This window comes from Saccopteryx leptura, chromosome 4, assembly GCF_036850995.1.
Source record: "Saccopteryx leptura isolate mSacLep1 chromosome 4, mSacLep1_pri_phased_curated, whole genome shotgun sequence".
NCBI lineage: Eukaryota > Metazoa > Chordata > Mammalia > Chiroptera > Emballonuridae > Saccopteryx > Saccopteryx leptura.
Window position 1 is genome coordinate 72,810,906 of NC_089506.1, and position 21,534 is coordinate 72,832,439.

Below are 21,534 nucleotides of genomic sequence, written 5' to 3' on the forward strand. Positions count from 1 at the left end.
TGCAAATTAAAATAGTATGAAATTGTCTTTAAAAATTAGAAATGGACCTGCCAACTAATTCTAATATTAATCTAAGAAGGCTATCATTTAAAAAAATTCATGTCATACTTATCAAAATCAAGGAATAGTGATCTTTTGCTTATCTAGAGTTGTAGGCTGGCCATGTCATTGCAGGTCTTTTGTAGTATATGAAATAGAAAATATGTCTTATTTTTATTCAAGTCCCAACTAGTATTTTTATAAACTTTGGAGTTATTTTGGTTATTTATTTCAGGTGCCATTGAAATGTATGTATGTATGTATGTGTGTTTGCATGCTCATGCACTGGAATGCAATTTTTTAATGGCTTCCAGTGGCAGAAAGGCTCATTAAAATGAGGAATATTATTGAAACTAAAGTAAAATAGAGGAAAACCTCATGAGCTTATGTGTTACTATAGGTTATTTTAGAATGATTGTGCAATAGTTACAGGCTTCTGAAGCAGTGGTCTAGAACATTCAATTGCAAACTCATAACTGGATTTCACAGTATTGGTTTTCAAAACATTTTAAAACAGTTAAGGACTAACACAGCAATGATTTTTCAAAACACTCATGTTGCCAAAATTAAAGATGATAGGGGAACAGACCAGTGAAAGTAAAATATTAACATTTGGTAGGAAGACATTTTTGGTCTGCAATGTGGAACCGAAATTTGATTGAGAGGTAACTTTACAGTGGCCATTTCTAGTCAAGGTTGTTTCAGAAAGTTAATAATTGTTTCTGCATACTCTCACTAAGTCTATGTTTAAAATCTGGAATTTGTTAGTTCAAATAACTAAATAAAAAACTAGCTTCCACACAGGCAGCTCTGACTTTGGTGTCCCACAAAAGAAAGTGATAATAAAAACCAATCTGCGAACTTTGAAAATGAATCTGTATTTCTTTGGAGCAGTGGGTTTTGTGAATTGTTTCTCTCAAGGACAGCACCACACACAATCATGGCAACCAGCTCAGAAAACTCAGATCCCTGGGCAACAGTGAAACATCAGTGTTGGGTTCCATTTTTAAAAAGCATCGGTATGATATTGAATTTGGGAGGAGACCTCTAAATTATGCCTGTGTATGTTGGTTTGCACAAGCTCTTCCACCTACCAGCTATGTGACTTCTGGAAAGTCCTTTTGTCACCTTGAGCTCCTTCATTAGCTTGCTTTGAACTTTTAGGGAGAAAATTAATGAGAAATAATAAATATCTATATAGATGTAACATTATTGCGTAATTTCACTCTGAAAGAGTAGCATCAAGAATTATTAAGCACTTATCAATTAATTAGAAAAAGTTTTTAAAGCAACATTTAAATCCAATGCAATACCTTAATAGATGCATGTTAACAATTCTCATCACTGTTTCCTTAACTACAATTACTGTTAATTATCAGCAATGGATTGCCTACATAGCAATTTATCAACAGTGAAACTTCATTTCCTCCACAGAAGCATTGTGCTAGAATATACTTTGATTATTTATCAGTGGAATTTTTATTAAAATACAAGTTATAATGCGGGAGTAGTCTGCACGGTGAACCCATTTTAGGTTTTCTCTTTATACTACACCAAACTGAGAAAAGGATATTTAACAAATTCGGGGGGGGGGAATTCATATGGAAAACAATATTATAATAAATATATAATAATACAAGAATGAACTGTTTTATATACTCACAATTGTAAACCTACTCTGGCCCCACCCTACATTTTTGTCTTTATCCCTATCTCAACCTCCATCCCGGAGAGTGTGAGAGAAAGTGCATCCCCTGATAATGTTTTAGTCATTACATCTTGGGTATCTACTTTGTGCAGACCTTGTGCTCTGTCCTACAATAGTGGTTCTCAAATTTGAAGTGCATCAGAATCACCTGGAAGACTTGTTAGAACACTCATTGCTGGCCCCCCATGCTGAGTGTCTGATTGAGTAGATCTGGGATAGAGACTCTGCTTTTCTAACCAGTTCCCAGGAGGTGCAGAGGTTGTAGATCTGGGCACCACAAGTTGAGCCAACTATTTAGATAGAGACATGGGATGAAAGGATTCAGATCTGCTCTGGTAATATAGCAGTATGTCTGAGGTAGGTCATATGACCTCAGTTTGCTCCTCAGGGTTAGGAATGTCATTTCTGCTCCAGGTGAACCAGACCATCCTGAGAAAACACTGTCAACTTGGCCAGTGAAGGGTGGACTTAGACAATGCTTACCTTGCTGGCCTTTGTGGTGAACTGCCCTCTGAGTGAAGCAGCTCTTATTTCTTCTGTAGGCGCCTTCAGGCAGGGATCAACCTGCTGTGACTCACCACAAGCTGGCTCTTCAATGACTGCACTTCTCTCCTCTTATCCATTGTATGGTGACTTTTAAAAATTTTAGAATGACATTGTTTCTTATGTTTTCAAATTCTTGAGGGCATACCTCTCCGTTTTCCTAATATGCTTCCTATAACTTTTCTTTTGTTTTATAAAAAATATATCATATTATTTATAAGAAAAGACTAACTTCTCTGCCTTCCTGATTGGATTCACTGAGATGCTAAAATGAGATTAGCTCTGTATAAATGCTTATAAACTATATAATGGCAGATAACAGATTCAGGAAAGATACTTATATGTTATTTATGTGGTAGAACTATATCAGTAGATTTGGCTTAAGTCAAAGAGTTAATCTAGAATAAAAGAAAGAAAAAGAAAGAAAAGGTACAGGGGTTGTAGCTAAGAGGGGCACTGAAGGTCAATATAAATGATATTGAGAGAATTATGTCCCATTTGGGTGAACATGTTTTATAGGCCCTGGAGAATACAAGATTTAAAACAAGGACAATTGATTTTATTTTTCAATTACAGTTGCCATTCAATATTAGTGTGCATTAGTTTTGGGTTTATAGCACAGTGGTTATACAGTAATATGATTTATGAAGTGATCCACCGGATGTTTCAAGTATCCGTCTGGTACTATACATTGTTATTACCATATTATTGACTATAATCCCTGTGCTGTAGTTTACATCCCTGTGACTATTTTGTAACTACCAAGGGGACAATTGATTTTTATATAAATGTACCTGTACCACATGGTAATCTAAAAACAAAATTATTTCAGTAAATCAGCTTCTGGCTTAAATGCTTCTTATTAATGATAAATAAGACTCTGATAAGTACATTCTGTATGTCACAACATGAATCCCTTCATTTATATTTTCAGTGGTGGTTAAAAATTCAATTGTGCACAAGTGTGATAATTGCTTTGGAAGCTCATATTGGCTGCTCACCTTTCTCTTCTCTCCCCCACCTCCCAGTTCCCCTATTGCCAACTGAAATTTCTGCAGAGAGAATGCTCTTAACCTGAATCAGAAAATATAGTGGAGAGAAATTTAAAATGATCCCAGAGAAATGAAAAGATTGAGAAGAGAAACAATAATTTTCTCATCATCTATAACCACTGGCAGAGGGTAACACACCCCATTCTCCTCTCATAGTTCCAAATTTATAGTGTCGGATAGTGGGGCTTTGATTGGGGATATACAGAAATTATAAAGCTAAACTATACTAAGGGGTCAAATCCTTTTAATTTTTTGAAATATGGAAGAGAAATGTTGTCACATTTCTCTCTCTTTTCTCTCATCCTGTTGGGGCACTAGGGCTGCCTGTGTCTTATAATTGAAAAATACTTATATTTTTTAAATGTTTTTAAAATTTATTGATTGATTTTGAAGAGAAAGAAACAGAAGCATGGGTCTGTTCCTGTATGTGCCCTGACCAGAGATTAAACCCACCTTTGGATATTGGGATGATGTTCTAACCAAGTGAGTTATCTCACTAGGGTTTGGAAAATATTTTTATTCCTAAAGATCTAAGGGACAAGAATGACCTGGGAGAAATTTTGGACTAATATTTAAGAAAAAGGGAAATGGATTTGTGAGTCGAATGAGTCTTACAGAAGTCTGATCCAGGCTTGTTCACTAAGGGAACAAAGCTCAAAGGGTCTCAGGGGAAAAATTTCTGCAACTTGTTGCAGTGGCCCCCTCTGTGGTATCTTTCAGGAATTTAAGAAAAATGATAAATTTATAGATGCAATCATGTAATTCCTGGTATACATTTCAAAGGAACTCAGTGAAGGGTGTGAGGGTTCTGTCTGTGTTCCATATACATGGAACAAATTTTGCCAGGTGTTGTTTTTTTGTGGAAACTGGGGAAGAGTTTCATTTTACTATTCTTTCTACTTTTAAATTCTTAATATACTCCATTATGCTTGAAAATTAAAAAGAAAAGTTATTAAACAACTTTATGACCTATAGATCCAATGGAAGAAAAGAAAACCCAATTGTTAATATGAAATAAATCTTATCCAAGTAGGTTTTAAAAGTATTTTCTTTAGGAAAGTTTCAAAACATTATGTAAATGCAGTACTCATTTAGCCTGTAGTGTCATTTTGTGGTTCTAGTAACAGCTCCTATGGGGATAACTAGCAGTTTGTGTTTGAGTCTAACTTCTCAGTCATTCTACCATTATTTTATTTCTTTAAGGCACTGAAATTATAAGTACAGACTGTCAGATGTATAAATTAAATCTAAAACTACAGCTTGTCACTGATATATTTCTAAACATTTTATTATTTGGAAAAAACATGTATAAGTCTATTTATATTTCTGTCAAAGTTTAAATTTTTTTTCCTTTGATTTGAGAGGAGTGGGAGAGAGACAGAGGCATCAACTTGTTGTTTTGCTTAGTTGTTCCATTCAGTTGTGTGCTCATTGACTGCTTCTCCTGTATGCCCTGACAAGGGGTCCAACTGTGACCTCTGATGCACTGGATCAATGCTTTATCCACTATGTCACCTGGCCAGGGCCTATCAAACTTTCTAAGATCCATGAACTATTTGACGCTATGAAGAAACATCTATAGATTTCCAGTGTAAATGACTATAAATTGCTTATTGCATCTGCAAAGACAAGTGAAGAATTTGACAATAAAACATATAATTTAAGGAATTGGGCTTTCTACATAAATTACTGAGATTAGATCTTTATGTTAACTGAATTCCCTGGATAAAACAAGCTCCCTGCTTTCTTTTACTTTTTTAAACACTGTCTCCCTTAATTTTGTCTGATAGAGATTAAGTGAGCCTTTTCTAGCACTGAGCTTCAGTTTAAAATAAGCACTAATTTCAAGTGAAGGTGTGTAGTAATTTGGGAACTTGTACTGTTTCAAATGTGTGCTGACTGATTACATAGTGACAAAAACACCCAGGTGGCTTAATTGGATACAAGAGTGTTCACTGGGGCAAAACCGGGAGTCTGTTCATTTCTATAATACATTTTTACATCTTACACAATATTTATATATCCTCCCAAAGCAAATTCTTCATGATTCTTCTGTAGGACTTCTTAGTTCTCAGACTTGTCCTACCCAGTATTAAAGGAACCAAACATACATACATACCACAACCTTGCTGGCCATCAAAATCCAGGATACAGAAAATCAAAAGGAACATTATAATTTGATCTTGCTTATGCATATGTCATCATTCTGTTCTGTCTTAACCCCAAATTTCTCCTACTTTTCGGCATTTGCATTTGCAATTCTCTGTCACAAGTTTTATTCCTAATTATCAGATCTAAGCTCATCTCTGCTCTGTCAGAGAGGTCTTTTTTAGATCATCCAATCAAAAGTAGCCATTTCCACTCAATCTTGCTCTATTGAATTACACTGTGTCATTTATTTCACTGCTTTTATCCTGAGTCAATATTGCCCTGTTTAATTATTTGTTTCTTTCCTGTCTTTCTTCACATGAACGTAAGTTACATGAAGACAAAGACTTCTCTTTTCTACCACAGTGTTTTTAGCACACTGCCTGGCACATGGCTGATGCTCAGGAAGATATTTGTTGAATAACTAAATGACTAAATGAATGGATGAATGAAGTTTATGTAGGACATTTTTTCCTGACTCACAAATATTTACAACATCATCAGTTTAAAAAATAGCCATACCTGCATGAGGACAAGTTACTGAATAAGAGTCTAGTTTAAGTCAATTAATGAAACAAAGGTAAAGTTGTGCAATTTATCACATATACTCAAACTATTTACTATAACAGAGAAAGCTTAAGTATTTGATAATACACATAGTCCTTAGAAGTTCATTTGGCAGTTTTAGAATCTAAATTACCAAGAATGTAGTTCTGCATTTGCCCCAAAGATCAGCCAAGCAAGGTGCAGTGGAAACGAGGCAGGTTGGAGTTAGAACCTATCACAGTAATGTGGAAAGATGGCATTCTCAAACTTAATGCATTGTATGTAAAGAATGAAAAAACAGAGTGACGTCAGAGAAGTGGTGCCATGAGGAGCACGACTGACAAATCTCCCCAAAATTTCAACAAGTTCATCAACCAGAGACAGAAATATCTCTCCTTGGAGTGTCCGGGAGTTCCACATACTGAAGGCGAAGGCAGAGGCAGCGGCAGTCTCATAGCTGGATCATCAGGCTGCTAATTCAGGAAGGAGAGACTAGGAGAGAGGCTCCGGGAAAACGGACTCTCTCATTGTCAGAGCCTGCAAACGCTAACAAGCCTTGACTACCAACGAGACTGAAGCCTAATATATGACATTGCCTTAGAGTCTCATCAACTGCAAATCTCTACCTAAGCGTGCCACAGGGGCAGAGCCTGGGATACAGAGTCACCGACCAGGAAGAGGGAGAGGAAAGAAAAAGGAAGAAGTTAACCTCTCAAAATCAAGAAAAATCCACAGACTTTATAACTTGTTCCACTATTTTTTTGTTTCTTTCATCTTCTTGCCTTTATAATTATTATTTCTATTTCCTCCACCTTGGTCCATTTATTCTCTGCCCATCTTACTCTTTCCTCTTCTTGAACTACACAACCCATATGTGTTACATTTTATTTCTTTTCTTCTTCCTTACTCTCCATAAGGGTTACTCTCCAAAACCCTTAACTCTCTCTCTATCTCTCTCTTTTTGTTTTTTTGTTTTTTTCTTTCCCCCTTTTTCTTATTTCTCCCTATTAATTTCCTCTTTTCTGCTTTTAATTTTCCTCTCATTCAATCCTCAATCATGAACAAATTATTTAATTTGGGACTCAAGGGTTTTTTTTTGGGGCATTTTGGGTGCTTTTTACTTTGCTTTTTAACTCATTAACATTCCTCCCAACCCAGGACCTTCATGCTATTTAGTTTTTGCTCCACTTAATACAATAGTTATTTTTTTTCCTTTTTGCTGTTTCCCTCTTATCTCTCTCATTATATCTCTTAGTCAACCATCACTTAAAAAGCAAATCACTTTATACTTGACCAAAATTTTTTCCTTTTTTGCATTTTGTGGGTCCGTACTTCCTTTTTTGCCCCTTGAACACTTTCCCCCAACTCAGGCCCTCCGTTATAGGCAGTTTTTGTTCCACTTAGAATAATATAATTCTCATTTCATCACGATATTTTCCTAAGGAGGAGGGGAAAGGAGGGGAAGAGAAGAAGAGAATGAAGTAAATGTGGGGGAAATAATAAATTATTGTTTTTTTTTCCAAATTTTTACATTATTTTTACTTTATTTTTTTTACTTTTTATTCTTTATTAATTCTCATTAGTGCTATCAACAAGACCACTCTCAGATGCCATTAAGAAAAAGGAAATCAAATATCATGGATACAAAAGATAGAGAAGTAGCACATTAAATTTATATATTGCTTTGGGTAATATGGACATTTTGATTATATTTATTCTTCCAACCCATGAACAAGGAATATTTTTCCATCTCAATGTATCTTTTTCGATTTCCCTTAACAATGCTTTGTAGTTTTTGTTATATAGGTCCTTTACATTCTTTGTAATGTTTATTCCTAGGTATTTTATTTTTTTGTTGCAATCGTGAAGGGGATTATTTTTTTGAGTTTGTTTTCTAATATTTCATTGTTGGCATAGAGAAAGGCTATGGACTTCTGTATGTTACTTTTGTATCCTGCGACCTTACTGTATTGGTTTATTGTTCTAGTAATCTTTCTGTGGAGTTTTGGGGTTTTCGATATATAGGATCATATCATCTGCAAAAAGTGATACTTTTGCTTCTTCTTTTACGATATGGTTCCAACCAGATTCAAACAATAAAACAAAACAAAACCGCAAGTAAAAGTTCCACCAAGAACACAATAAAACCAAATTTAAAATGTGACAACAACAAAAAAACGGGAAGAGGACGGAGATTAACAGTAGCAAAGGATGATGAAGTGCAGAAACACTCATAAAGTAGGGTACTACAATGAATATGACAGGTAACCTTTTCATTACTTAATGGTAACCACCCTTGAATAAACCACCACAGAAGCATATGACTTATAAAAGGTAGCAACAGAGGAAAGAAGTATGGAATACAAACAAACAAAAACAAATGATAGAAAAACAAAAGAGAAGAATTAAACAAGATACAAACTAACAGAAACCAATTTATAAAATGGCAATAGGGAACCTACAAGTGTCAATAATTACACTAAATGTAAATGGATTAAACTCATCAATAAAAAGACACAGAGTAGCAGAATGGATTAAAAAAGAAAATCCAACTTTATGCTGCCTACAAGAAACTCATCTAAGCAACAAGGATAAAAACAAGTTCAAAGCGAAAGGCTGGAAAACAATACTCTAAGCAAATAACATCCAAAAAAAGCAGGTGTAGCAATACTCATATCTAATAATGCTGACTATAAGACAGTAAAAGTACTTAGAGACAAAAATGGTTATTTCATAATGATTAAGGGGACACTGAATTAAGAAGACATAACAATCCTTAATATATAGGCACCAAACCAAGGAGCACCAAAATATATAAGATAGCTACTTATTGACCTAAAAACAAAAACTGTCAAAAATACAATCATACTTGGAGACTTCAATACACCGCTGACAGCTCTAGATCGGTCATCCAAACAGAGAATCAATAAAGATATATTGGCCTTAAACGAAACACTAGAGAACCGGGATATGATAGACATCTACAGGGCACTTCATCCCAAAGTGACAGAGTTTACATTTTTCTCTAGTGTACATGGAACAGTCTCAAGAATTGATCATATGTTGGGTCACAATACTAACATCAACAAAGTCAGAAAAATTGAAATTGTACCAAGCATATTTTCTGATCATAGAGCCTTGAAACTAGAATTCAACTGCAAAAAAGAGGGGAAAAACCCCACAAAAATGTGGAAACTAAACAACATACTTTTAAAAAATGAATTGGTCAAAGAAGAAATAAATGCAGAGATCAAAAGATATATACAGACAAATGAAAATGACAATACGACATATCAGAATCTCTGGGATGCAGCAAGAGCAGTAATAAAAAGGAAGTTTATATCACTTCAGGCCTATATGAACAAACAAGAGAGCCCAAGTGAACCACTTAACTTCACACCTTAAAGAACTAGAAAAAGAAGAATGAAGACAACCCAAAACCAGCTGAAGAAAGGAAATAATAAAAATCAGAGCAGAAATAGAGAACAGAAAACTATAGAAAAAATTAAAAAGACAAGGAACTGGTTCTTTGAAAAGATCAACAAAATTGACAAATCCTTGGCAAGACTCACCAAGGAAAAAAGAGAAAGGCTCATAGAAACAAAATCCAAAATGAAAGAGGAGAAATCAGCACAGACCTCAAACATATACAAAGAATTATTGTAGAATACTACAATAAACTATATGCCAACAAATTCAACAATCTAGAAGAAATGGATAAATTCCTAGAACAATACAACCTTCGTAGACTGATCATGAAGAAGCAGAAAGCCTAAACAGACCAATTAGCAGGGAGGAAATAGAAAAAAACTATTAAAAACCTCCCCAAAAATAAACGTCCAGGCCCAGACGGTTATACTAGTGAATTCTATCAAACATTCAAAGAAGACTTGGTTCCTGTTCTACTCAAAGTCTTCCAAAAAATTGAAGAAGAAGCAATACTTCCAAACACATTTTATGAGGCCAACATAACCCTCATACCGAAGCCTGGCAAGGACGGCACAAAAAAAGAAAACTATAGACCAATATCTCTAATGAATACAGATGCTAAAATACTAAACAAAATACTGGCAAATCGAATACAACAACATATTAAGAAAATAATACATCGTGATCTAGTGGGATTCATGCCAGAATCTCAAGGATGGGTCAACATATGTAAAACGGTTAATGTAATACACATATCAACAAAACAAAGAACAAACACCACATGATCTTATCAATAGATGCAGAAAAGGCATTTGATAAAATACAACACAACTTTATGTTTAAGACTCTCAACAACATGGGTATAGAAGGAAAATAATCTCAACATGATAAAGGCCATATATGATAAACCATCAGCCAACATCATATTAAATGGCATAAAACTGAGGACTTTCCCCCTTAAATCAAGAAGAAGAAAGGGTTGTCCACTCTCTCCACTCTTATTTAATGTGGTGCTAGAAGTTTGGCCAGAGCAATTAGACAAGAGAAAGAAATAAAAGGCATCCATATCGGAAAAGAAGTAAAGGTATCACTTTTTTGCAGATGATATGATCCTATACATCGAAAACCCCAAAACTCCACAAAAAGACTACTAGAAACAATAAATCAGTGCAGTAAGGTCGAAGGATACAAAATTAACATACAGAAGTCCATAGCCTTTCTCTATGCCAACAATGAAATATTAGAAAACAAACTCAAAAAAATAATCCCCTTCACGATTGCAACAACAACAAAAAATAAAATACCTAGGAATAAACATAACAAAGAATCTAAAGGACCTATATAATGAAAACTACAAAGCATTGTTAAAGGAAATCAAAAAAGATACAATGAGATTGAAAAATATTTCTTGTTCTTGGATAGGAAGAATAAATATAATCAATCTGGCCATATTACCCAAAGCAATTTATAAATTAATGCAATTCCCATCAAAATTCCTAAGACATTTTTTAAAGAAATAGAACAAAAAATCATCAGATTTACATGGAACTCTAAAAAACTCTGAATAGCCAAAGCAATCCTAAGGGAAAAGAATGAAGCTGGGGCATTATAATACCTGACTTCAAACTCTATTATAGGGCCATGACAATCAAAATAACATGATATTGGCAGAAAAATAGGCACTCAGACCAATAGAAAAGAATATAAAGTCCAGAAATAAAACCACATATATATGGTCAAATAATTTTTGATAAAGGGGCCAACAACACACAATGGAGAAAAGAAAGCCTCTTCAACAAATAGTGCTGGGAAAACTGGAAAGCCATATATGCAAAGGAGTGAAACTCGACTAGAGCTTGTCCCCTTGTACTAAACTTAATTTAAAATGCATCAAAGACCTAAATATAAGACCTGAAACAATAGAGTACATAGAAGAAGACATAGGTACTAAACTCATGGACCCAGGTTTTAAAGAGCATTTTATGAATTTGACTCCAAAGGCAAGAGAAGTGAAGGCAAAAATAGATGTATGGGACTACATCAGACTAAAAAGTTTTTGCTCAGCAAGAGAAACTGACAACAAAAGAAACAGACAGCCAACTAAATGGGCAATGATATTTTCAAACAACAGCTCAGATAAGGTCCTAATATCCAAAATATACAAAGAACTCATAAAACTCAACAACAAACAAACAATCCAATAAAAAAATGGGAAGAGGTCATGAACAGACACTTCTCTCAGGAAGAAATACAAATGGCCAACAGATATATGAAAAGATGCTCATCTTCATTAGTTATTAGAGAAATGCAAATCAAAACTGCAATGAGATACCACCTCACACCTGTTAGATTAGCTATTATCAACAAGACAGGTAGCAAATGTTGGAGAGGCTGTGGAGAAAAAGGAACCCTCATTCACTGTTGGTGGGACTGTAAAGTAGTACAACCATTATGGAAGAAAGTATGGTCGTTCCTCAAAGAACTGAAAATAGAACAGCTTATGACCCAGTAATCCCTCTACTGGGTATATACCCCCAAAACTCAGAAACATTGATATGTAAAGGCACATGTAGCCCCATGATCATTGCAGCATTGTTCACAAAGTCCAAGTCATGGAAACAACCAAACAGCCCTTCAATAGAAGACAGGATACAGAAGATGTGGCACATATACACTATGGAATACTGCTAAGCCATAAGAAATGATGACATGGGATCATTTAAAACAAAATGGTGGGATCTTGATAACATTATATGGAGTGAAACAAGTAAATCAGAAAAAACCAAGAACTACATGATTCCATACATTGGTGGGACATAAAAACGAGACTAAAAGACATGGACAAGAGTGTGATGGTTACCGGGGGTTGGGGGGTTGGAGGGGGGGGGGGCGCGGGAGAGAAGGAGGGAGAGGGGATGGGGTAGTGGGAGGGGCACAAAGAAAACTAGACCATCTTACTTTGGGTGATGGGTATGCATCATAATTGACTGACAAGATAACCTGGACATGTTTTCTTTGAATATATGTACCCTGATTTATTGATGTCATCCCATTAACATTAATAAAAATTTATTTATAAAATAAAACAAGAATGAAAAAACAATGATTCCTAGATTCAAAGGTAATGGGTTCAGAAGATGTGGTTGCTGTTGGTGATGCAAAACATTTAATAAACTCTGCTAGAGAAAAGCATCAGCTGTATTTATAGGTTCTACTCTAATTCATATTTTTTTATTTGAGCTAGTTCAAAGATAGGTTGTGCTCTCTTTATAGGGAATTCTACTGAACACTTCAGAGATCCCTGACCTGCAGTTTTTTTGTTTATTTGTTTTTTTAATTTATTGAGTTTTAGAGAAAGGGGAGAGAGATAGAGATAGATAGATAGATAGAGAGAGAGAGAGAGAGAGAGAGAGAGAGAAGGGGGAGAAGCAGGAAGCATCATCTCCCATATGTGCCTTGACCAGGCAAGCCCAAGGTTTCGAACCGGCAACCTCAGTGTTCCAGGTCGATGCTTTATCCCACTGAGCCACCACAGGTCAGGCATGACCTGCAGTTTTATTGACAAACATGAGTGTATCTTCTTTGGCAATGTTTACCAACTGTCCTCCAAGTATCCTTCACTGCTCCTCTAGCTTTTGACTCTATACAAACATCCTCTTGCTATGGTTCTTCTACTATACGTTTTGGGGGTAGAACAATGCTCTTGTCAGAAAAACTCTGCTTGTCTTGTCCAGTACTCATTCTTCATGTGTTAATTCATATATCAACTATTCCATGTATATTTGTTGAGGTGGCCCCTTATAAAAAGAAAGAAAGAAAACTTTCCAAGTGGTGGAAAGTTTACTAAATCTGGACAGAGAGCAAAGGAGTTCTCTAATGTCTCTTCTTGTAAGAACACTAATCCTATTAGATCAGGAACCCACCCTTATGACTTCATTTAACCTTAATTACTTCTATAACAGCCCCATCCCCAAATACCATTCCATTGGAAATTAGAACTTCAACATATGAGTTATTGAGGGGGACACAGCATTCAGTCCGAAATAGACATGGTATATTATTGGTGGTATTGGAATCTACTGATTACTATTTTATTTTGATATTGCTTATAAGTAATATTAGTATGTAACATCTCCTTTTGGTCACTATTTTGATCAGGTTATATGCCAATATTATTCTTGCTTAATAAAATGAATTTGAGTGTTTTTAATAATTTACATGCTAAATGGTTTTAAATATATGGTAGAATTATTTGGTGAAACCATTTGTATCTGATACTATTTTTAGCAGCAGTTCCCTTACAACTTTATTCCTTCTATAAAAATATATCTGTTTAAATCTTCCCGGCCTTACCAGGGTTACTTTTGGTAAGCTGAATTTTCCACTAAAATTATTTGTATAGAGATTTGCTTCAATTTCCCAATAGACACATTATTGGACATGGATCTACATTTATTTTAAGTTAGAAAAATAAAGACTACATCCTGACTAATTTTAGAAAAGTAAAGATACACGGTCCGTTCTTACCTTCAGGCATTAGAGAATGTAGTATCGTAATAATATTTTTTTCAATGTAATAACCACTGTTTATATTCCTTTACATCATATTTATCTTTTTTTAAGTACAAACATGCCTTTATCCAGCCAGGATTGGTGATAGGCACTTCAAGGTTAGGAACTTGTTTTCTCTGCACTTTATATACTGCTATAGTATACAATACATTGTAGTACTCACAGTAGGTGTTTAACAAATATGTATTATTATGAAAAGCAATATAGACCCTATAGATTTTTGACATTTTATAATAATCTTCTAGCAGCATGTTATAATACAGTATCTCATACTGAGAAAAAAAATTGATTTAAGGAAATATATCTTTGTTTAAAAGTTTTAATACAATAGTGGCTATACAGTTTTGCAACACTCTGCAAATAACTCTAAATAATATATTTAGAAAGTCGCAATTGTCAGAAAGTATGAATAAAAATGATAATTTGACATTTAAAAAAGTGAAAGTTTTACACTATTAACCACAAACAGAAAAATATGTGAGAATAAAAAATATCTGTCAAAGGCAATATTTATGAACTAGCTGGAGTTCAAGGACAAATACATTTAACTTCTGAAAGGAGTAGGCTGTATTTTGTATATTTTTGTCAAAGATTGCCTTTTATCCACTTTCCTTCAGTAAATGAGTGGCAATCTGGCTATTTATAGGGCAGAATTCCAAGGCTCCATTAAAGCTTTCAATATATTATTAATGGCATGGTCATACATTATTACGGAAGGTAATCATTTCTTCAGGTCTCGTTAGAGGATTGTCACACTCTGTATTAGTATCATTACTGAACATGAAAACAAGGTAGGTGCATCACTGTTAGATTATCAAGTGAACACCGGCAGAGCACTTTTATGAGTCACTGATCTGCTATCAGCAATGAGCACTCTATCTGCGTGAAAGTGACCTTGAGGTACACCTCACTGTATCTGTAATGCTTCATACATTATGGGCTTCTTACAGGGAAAGCTATAAAATGGAGACCCCTTCACAGTAAATATCAAAATTCACAGAGTATCATTTCAGAGCAAAATGTTCATTTGAAAACAATAAAGCATTTATTTTAATAGATAAGAAGAATTAAATCAACTGTGTTAATTTCTGTTTACTTGTTTTTCTATTTTCATGGATTTCCTATTTTCATGTTTTTCTATTTTCTTGCCTGTTGTATTGAAATAGTAACTAGAAAGTTAAAAATAATATTCCATTCCATTTAAAATTTTTAGACACATTTTAATGTACAAGATGAAATTTGCAAACTGATTTAGATTAACCAAGTCTGGTTATACCAAAAGTAATAAATTATATTGAGCAAGTTTTAAAAAATATTTCTTTCAACATATTAGATCCTTTACACTGAATCATTTTTCCCTTTGGGCCAAGAAAAGGAAAGGTTTCTGTACCAGCTTTAGTTGTCATTTGTGGCTGTAGAATCACAGATGTGTGCACGACAGCGGTGAGGACACGTGAAAATGTGCTACAGTTTAGACATACACACAAAAATACTTTAATAACCTACACTTCACACAGGCAACATAACTATGAGAATAGTTATCTAGATGATTCATAAATAAATCCAGTAGGTATTTCAAGAGTGTCATCTATATGCCAATGGACTGTGGGAGACAGTCAAGAATATTATTATACCTCTACTTTTGTATGAAATAGTTTATAATTGAGGCAAGATGTTTGGGATTTATTTTCCTTAGACTTATATTTTGCATTTACAATTCTTGACATTATTTTGCATTTGTGGGTTCAGCCTGAGGCTAATCAGTCTGATAGTAGCTATGGATTATTAGACAATGTCTGTACCGCACTGATTTTATTGAAGTAAAATGTCCCTGGGGGTCTAGTATATCGAGTGTAAGATCTGTGCATTGTAAATTGTTTAAGTAATGTAGTTTCTTGGTCCTTTAAAATTTACATAATAAATAGTAGTAGAGTAGATTGAAATATGTATGATTTTTTCCTTATCTCTCATTTTTTTTTTTTACAAGAAGATTTTCTGCTCAAATACACAAGTATATATATTAAAGCCTTTATGCACTGCTACTCTTAGGGGCCAACCAGTGAAAACATTTCAAATGAGAAGTGTTGGTACCCTAGCAATAAAATCTTGGCAATTTATTATGACTTAAATTGAACTTATTTTTTCACACTCCCCCCAAATGTAATATTATTTACTCTCTATCTCAATTTATCAGTTCACTAATTACCATTACTCAGTCTCCCAACCTGGAAACTCTGTTGCCATCTTTGATAGCTCCTCCATCCTTAAACTTTATTCTCACCAATTTCTGTCAATTCCACCTATACAGTCTCTCCAAAATTGCTCAACTCCATTCTTTCCTCACTTGCAGGTCTCATGTGCAATGCCTGGACCTTCATTTGTCTTCAGTGAAAGAACATCATAACACAAGAGTAGGAAGATAACATTAGTATGTTAACAACACTGACTGCTGCAATTAATTAAAATGAAATGTTTACTAAAATTATATCTCAGAATTGATCATTTTACTTCACTGGGTGTTGTTGTGGCAGAATAGTTGAGTAATAAGATGCTCTAAAATATTCTGTACCCTATTTCCAGTTACTGATAACAATTTTTATCATGTCAGTCATTTTTATACAATGCAAACTTTACAAGTTCTGCATTGACTTTAAAATAAGACCCAAACTCCTTGATAATCCATAGAAATCTCACTAACACAATTCTTTGCATATTGTAGTACATATATCTATCTATTTATCTATCATCATCTATTCCCTGTGAGTGATAGAAATATATATGATATGTATCAAATAGACACACATATATATTTCCTTTTTTGGTGTATATTTTGGGTATATATTTATATATACACACACACATATATCTTAGGGTATCACCATATTGTAGTTGGTTTTATTGTCTGTGAACTGATAATTATCAGAGGGCAGTGTAAAGCTGACTGCTGTCCATTTTAGTTAGATCAGCATACCCCTGTGTGAGAGATCAAATTGCACCACATCCATTTGGCTCTGTTTCAATTGTATTTTTGGAAGATGTCTATCCACAAGGTAATTTATGAAACATTTTACTTTCAATCTCAATCTATCATGGTCCTTATAAATCCTAGTTTTACCTCTAGTGCTTATATTTCAGTAATTTTAATAAAATGAGAAAAATGTGGAGACATAAATACCAAGGAAGGGGATCTAGTTGAAAAATGAGGCAATGTAGGATGCAAGAGACATTATAGAAATATTATATTGGAATCAAAGACATTCTGGCACTAGACAAAACTTGCTATTCTTATTTTCTTCCAGAATTCTCTTTCCTGCCAAGTATTGTTCTTAATTCTAATAAAATACTTATTTTTAATAATGCAGTATATTAAAACATTTAAAGGTAAATCAGACCTAAAGTTAATTCAACATTTCAAATTAAAGAGCACTCATTTGATATTTATTGTTTACAAAGCACTGTTCTAGGAGCTAACAATTACAACTAACAACCACATAATGTTTGAAAAGATATATACATAAATATCTTTGTACAGTCAGAAAGACAATGATTCATCCTTTCTGAATTCTAAATTTTAGTGAATGGTACCCTTAACCATCTAGGGACCCAAGTAATCAGCCTGGAGGATCATTTTACTAATTCCTCCCATTTTCTCCTTCAAAAACAGCCACCAATTTTAGTGAACTCTATTCTCTACCATTCATCTCTGCTGTTCCTTAACATCTTGTGCCTACCTACTATCAACTACAACTACGCACCTACCAACTTACAGTCATACATAAATAACTTTTTTGTTCCTTTATTCTCCATATTTAACCCATCATCATGTCTCATTAATTCTATCTCCAATATAGTAAATCTTAAACGTGTCACCATTATGGCAATTCAACTCCTCAGAACACCAGAGTAGATATTCTAAAAAGTACAGTTCATCTCAGCTTAAATGCACTTATTGCCATTACCTGTAAGAGTCTGCATAATCGTACCTCTTCTGTTACTCTTCAAATTAGCACATATTTATTGCGAACCCAGTGTATACCAGGCTAGATGCTGGATATACTATAGTGTGTATGACACATACGCTTCTTTCAACAATCTTATATTCTAGTGCAGGATCTAAAAATAAGCATATTAGTAAATAACTAAAAATTATACATTTGAAACAAATGAAACAAATTTAGTTCTGAACCATAAGGGGAGTAGAAAGCATCCATTTGAGACAGGGTAGCCACACAAGCTGATAAGGGGCCACTTAAGATGAAAAGAAGTAGATGGAGGTAGAGCTTGCCACAGGGATAGCAGAGAAAAATGTTCCTGGCAGACGGGTCTGTGCTAAATCCCAGGAGTGAGGACCAGAAGAGGGCCCTTGTGTCCAGCTCAAAGAAATATAAGGAGAATGAGTCAGGAAAAGTAGAGAAAAGGGTAAGGACTTGTATTAGTTTTTTATTGCTGAATAATAAATCAGTGGCTTATAAAACAACAAACATTTATTATCTGCTTCACAGTTTGTGTGGATCAGACGTCTAGACATGGCTTAACTGCGTCCTCAGCTTAGGGTCTTAGTTTTACAAGGCAGCACTTGTGATGTTCGCCAGTGCATTTCTTCTGGAGCTCAGCTCATGGGGCTGTTAGCAGATCTCAGAAGTTTCTTGTACTTGTAAGACTGAGGTCCCCATGTTCTTGTTGCCAGAGGCCCTCTCAGCTCCTAGATATCACCAAAATGTACTTGCCACATGGCCCTCACACATAACATGGCATCTGACTTCTTCAAGACCACCAACAGTATCTCTCACCCCATACTGCTATGACTGAGTTTTGAGACATTGTAATTATGGAGTGACTATCATGCTATTTTAACCAGATTCCATAGCTAGAGGCAAGTCATAGTTTCCTTCTCACTCAAAGAAAGATGATTGTACGTGCATGGCTCACTTGCTACCACATTAGTGTGTTTCTGCCATAGGGCTCAATCATATAAGTCGTGGAAAAGAATTTGGAAAAATTCAGTTATTTATTATAACTGAAATGGAATTTTAGGGAAGGGACAAAAGAAAGAAGGAAGGAAGGAAGGGACAAATTATGTTCAAGCAAATTATGAGTAGGAATTAATTTTGTTTAGTGGCTCAGAGAAGAGTTCATGAAGAAGGTGGCTCTAGTGTAATAAGACTGATAGATGAAGACCAAAAAAAATAACATCAGAGGAAGATAACATTTGTGCTAAATCCCAGGAGTGAGGACCAGAAGAGGGCCCTTGTGTCCAGCTCAAAGAAATATAAGGAGAATGAGTCAGGAAAAGTAGAGAAAAGGGTAAGGACTTGTATTAGTTTTTTATTGCTGAATAATAAATAAGATAACACAGGTAAACAAGAGCAGGAAGGGCTTGGGAAGAGCAAGGAGCACACACACATGAAATGTTTAGGATGCACAAGTTCAAAAGTAAATAGAAAACAAATGGTTTTGAATGTAGTACATGATTTTGAATGGTCTTAAAAGGTAACATTATTATCAGGCATGCTAGTTCAGCAGATAAGCCTGGTTTTCACAACAGAGAGAATGAGCTAAAGGAAGAATTTGGAACAAGTAAATAGACCATTACTTCCAGAGAATAAAAATCAAAACATTTTAACATAGTTAAAAATCTTTGAATTGCACGAGTGTCAGAATAATTTAATTTTTTCACTACTTTATTAGGGTATGATCAACATGCAAAAAAATGTAAATGTTTAATGTATACGACCTGATGCATTTGGAGAAAATTATATACCCATGAAACCATTATCCCTATTAATGCCATACATTTATTCATCTCTTCCAAAAGTTTCCTTCTACCATCTGTCAATTTTGGGAATAATTTTCTTTTAAAAGGTCTGCATTCTAGTTAGTAACTAAAGTAAAACTTTTCTTAATTTGCTTACAATAATTCTTTTGAAGAACCATGGTTTTATGTACATCTCAAAAGAACTTGCTATCCTGTCCTACCTTTATCTGTTAATTTCTAGTTTGGGGTAAAAGGAATTAGGGTCAGGAATTAAATATTTAGATCTGCTAGGTAGAAAATTTTGAATTGCATCAGTACTGGAAGCCTGGCTGTCTGAACTTATCTTTACATCCTCAGTCCCTAAGGCATACTAGATTCTTCAAGAATATTTTAAATGGACAAATAAATGGTCACAACAAATAATTCTTATTCATGGTACCAGACCACTACCTCTTTTACCCTGTTCTCTCTCCCCCAACTTTCTTTTCTTTTCTAATGTCTTAATTCAACATTAAGATTCAAGGCCTAATCTAGTCTTAAAATCTCAATGCGTTAATTTTTATCTTGCTTTATGTTAGAATGAAATTATGTAGATTTCCTTATCCACAGACTCTATGTAATGTGTGAGACCATTCACAATATCTAAGGCAATCTCATGACAAGTGCTTGAGTACTAATGATCATTATACTTGGATTTGCATTGTCTTTGAAACTAAATTTAGATGATTCTTCATCTCAAGATTTCTATTTAATCCCAAACTGTTCACTAAAGACTGGATTATAGAATACTATCCTTTCAGCTATTACTTCTTAGTTAATAAGTGATGATTGTAAGGTACAATAAAGAAGGAGAAACTAATATTTTCTTAACACAAATATTCAAATATTCTTTCTGGAATTTTCTCCATAAATAACATTTTATTATTATTGTTTTTAGATTCTTTTTCTTCATGTTTATTTTACTAATTTTAGAGAAGAAGGGAGCGAATGTGTGTGTGAGAGAGAAAGACAGGAACACCAGTCTGCTCCTGTATGTGCCCTGACCAGGGATTGAACTGGCAACCTCTGCGCTTCAGTATGATGTTTTAACCAACCGAGCCATCTGGCCATGGCTCAATAAATAGCCTTTTAGCATCTACAATTGTTTAGAATATTTATGTGTACTCCTTCATTCATATTCATAAATATTAAAGAAGAATGAGGCTTTTTGTACACTTAATAGAATTCTGGCAAACAAGTGTTCCTATAAAAATATTTGTTAAATTATTTTAATCTTAAAACCTCAAATTAAGCTGTATTTATTTGTCACTGTGGATTGAGTAAATTTCTCAGACTAAATGATATAAACTTTATATGAACTGCTTTACTCCAGTAAAGTTTAATATTTAAACATAAGGTAATTATGAAAATAAATATATAATATTCACTATCTGCTTTAATAAATTATTTTCTTTGTAAAAATCTTAAGATTATGTGTGAGAAAGAATATTTACATAGGCTTTAGTTAAAAGATGGCACATTTGAGGTTTAAAACCCCTTGAGAATTTCCTAGTGTAATTTAGTGTAATAGAAGGCTTGATACTATGAAATGTTTATAGTCTGGCTAAAGAACAGAAAAGTGGAAGCAAACCCAACAGCTGCCCACGACAGAGGGCAGAGCTTTAGCAGTTTCTGAGCGTGGACATGTGTGAGGTCTCTTCTACCTACTATGCATAAATGACCTACTATGCATAAATTTTTGT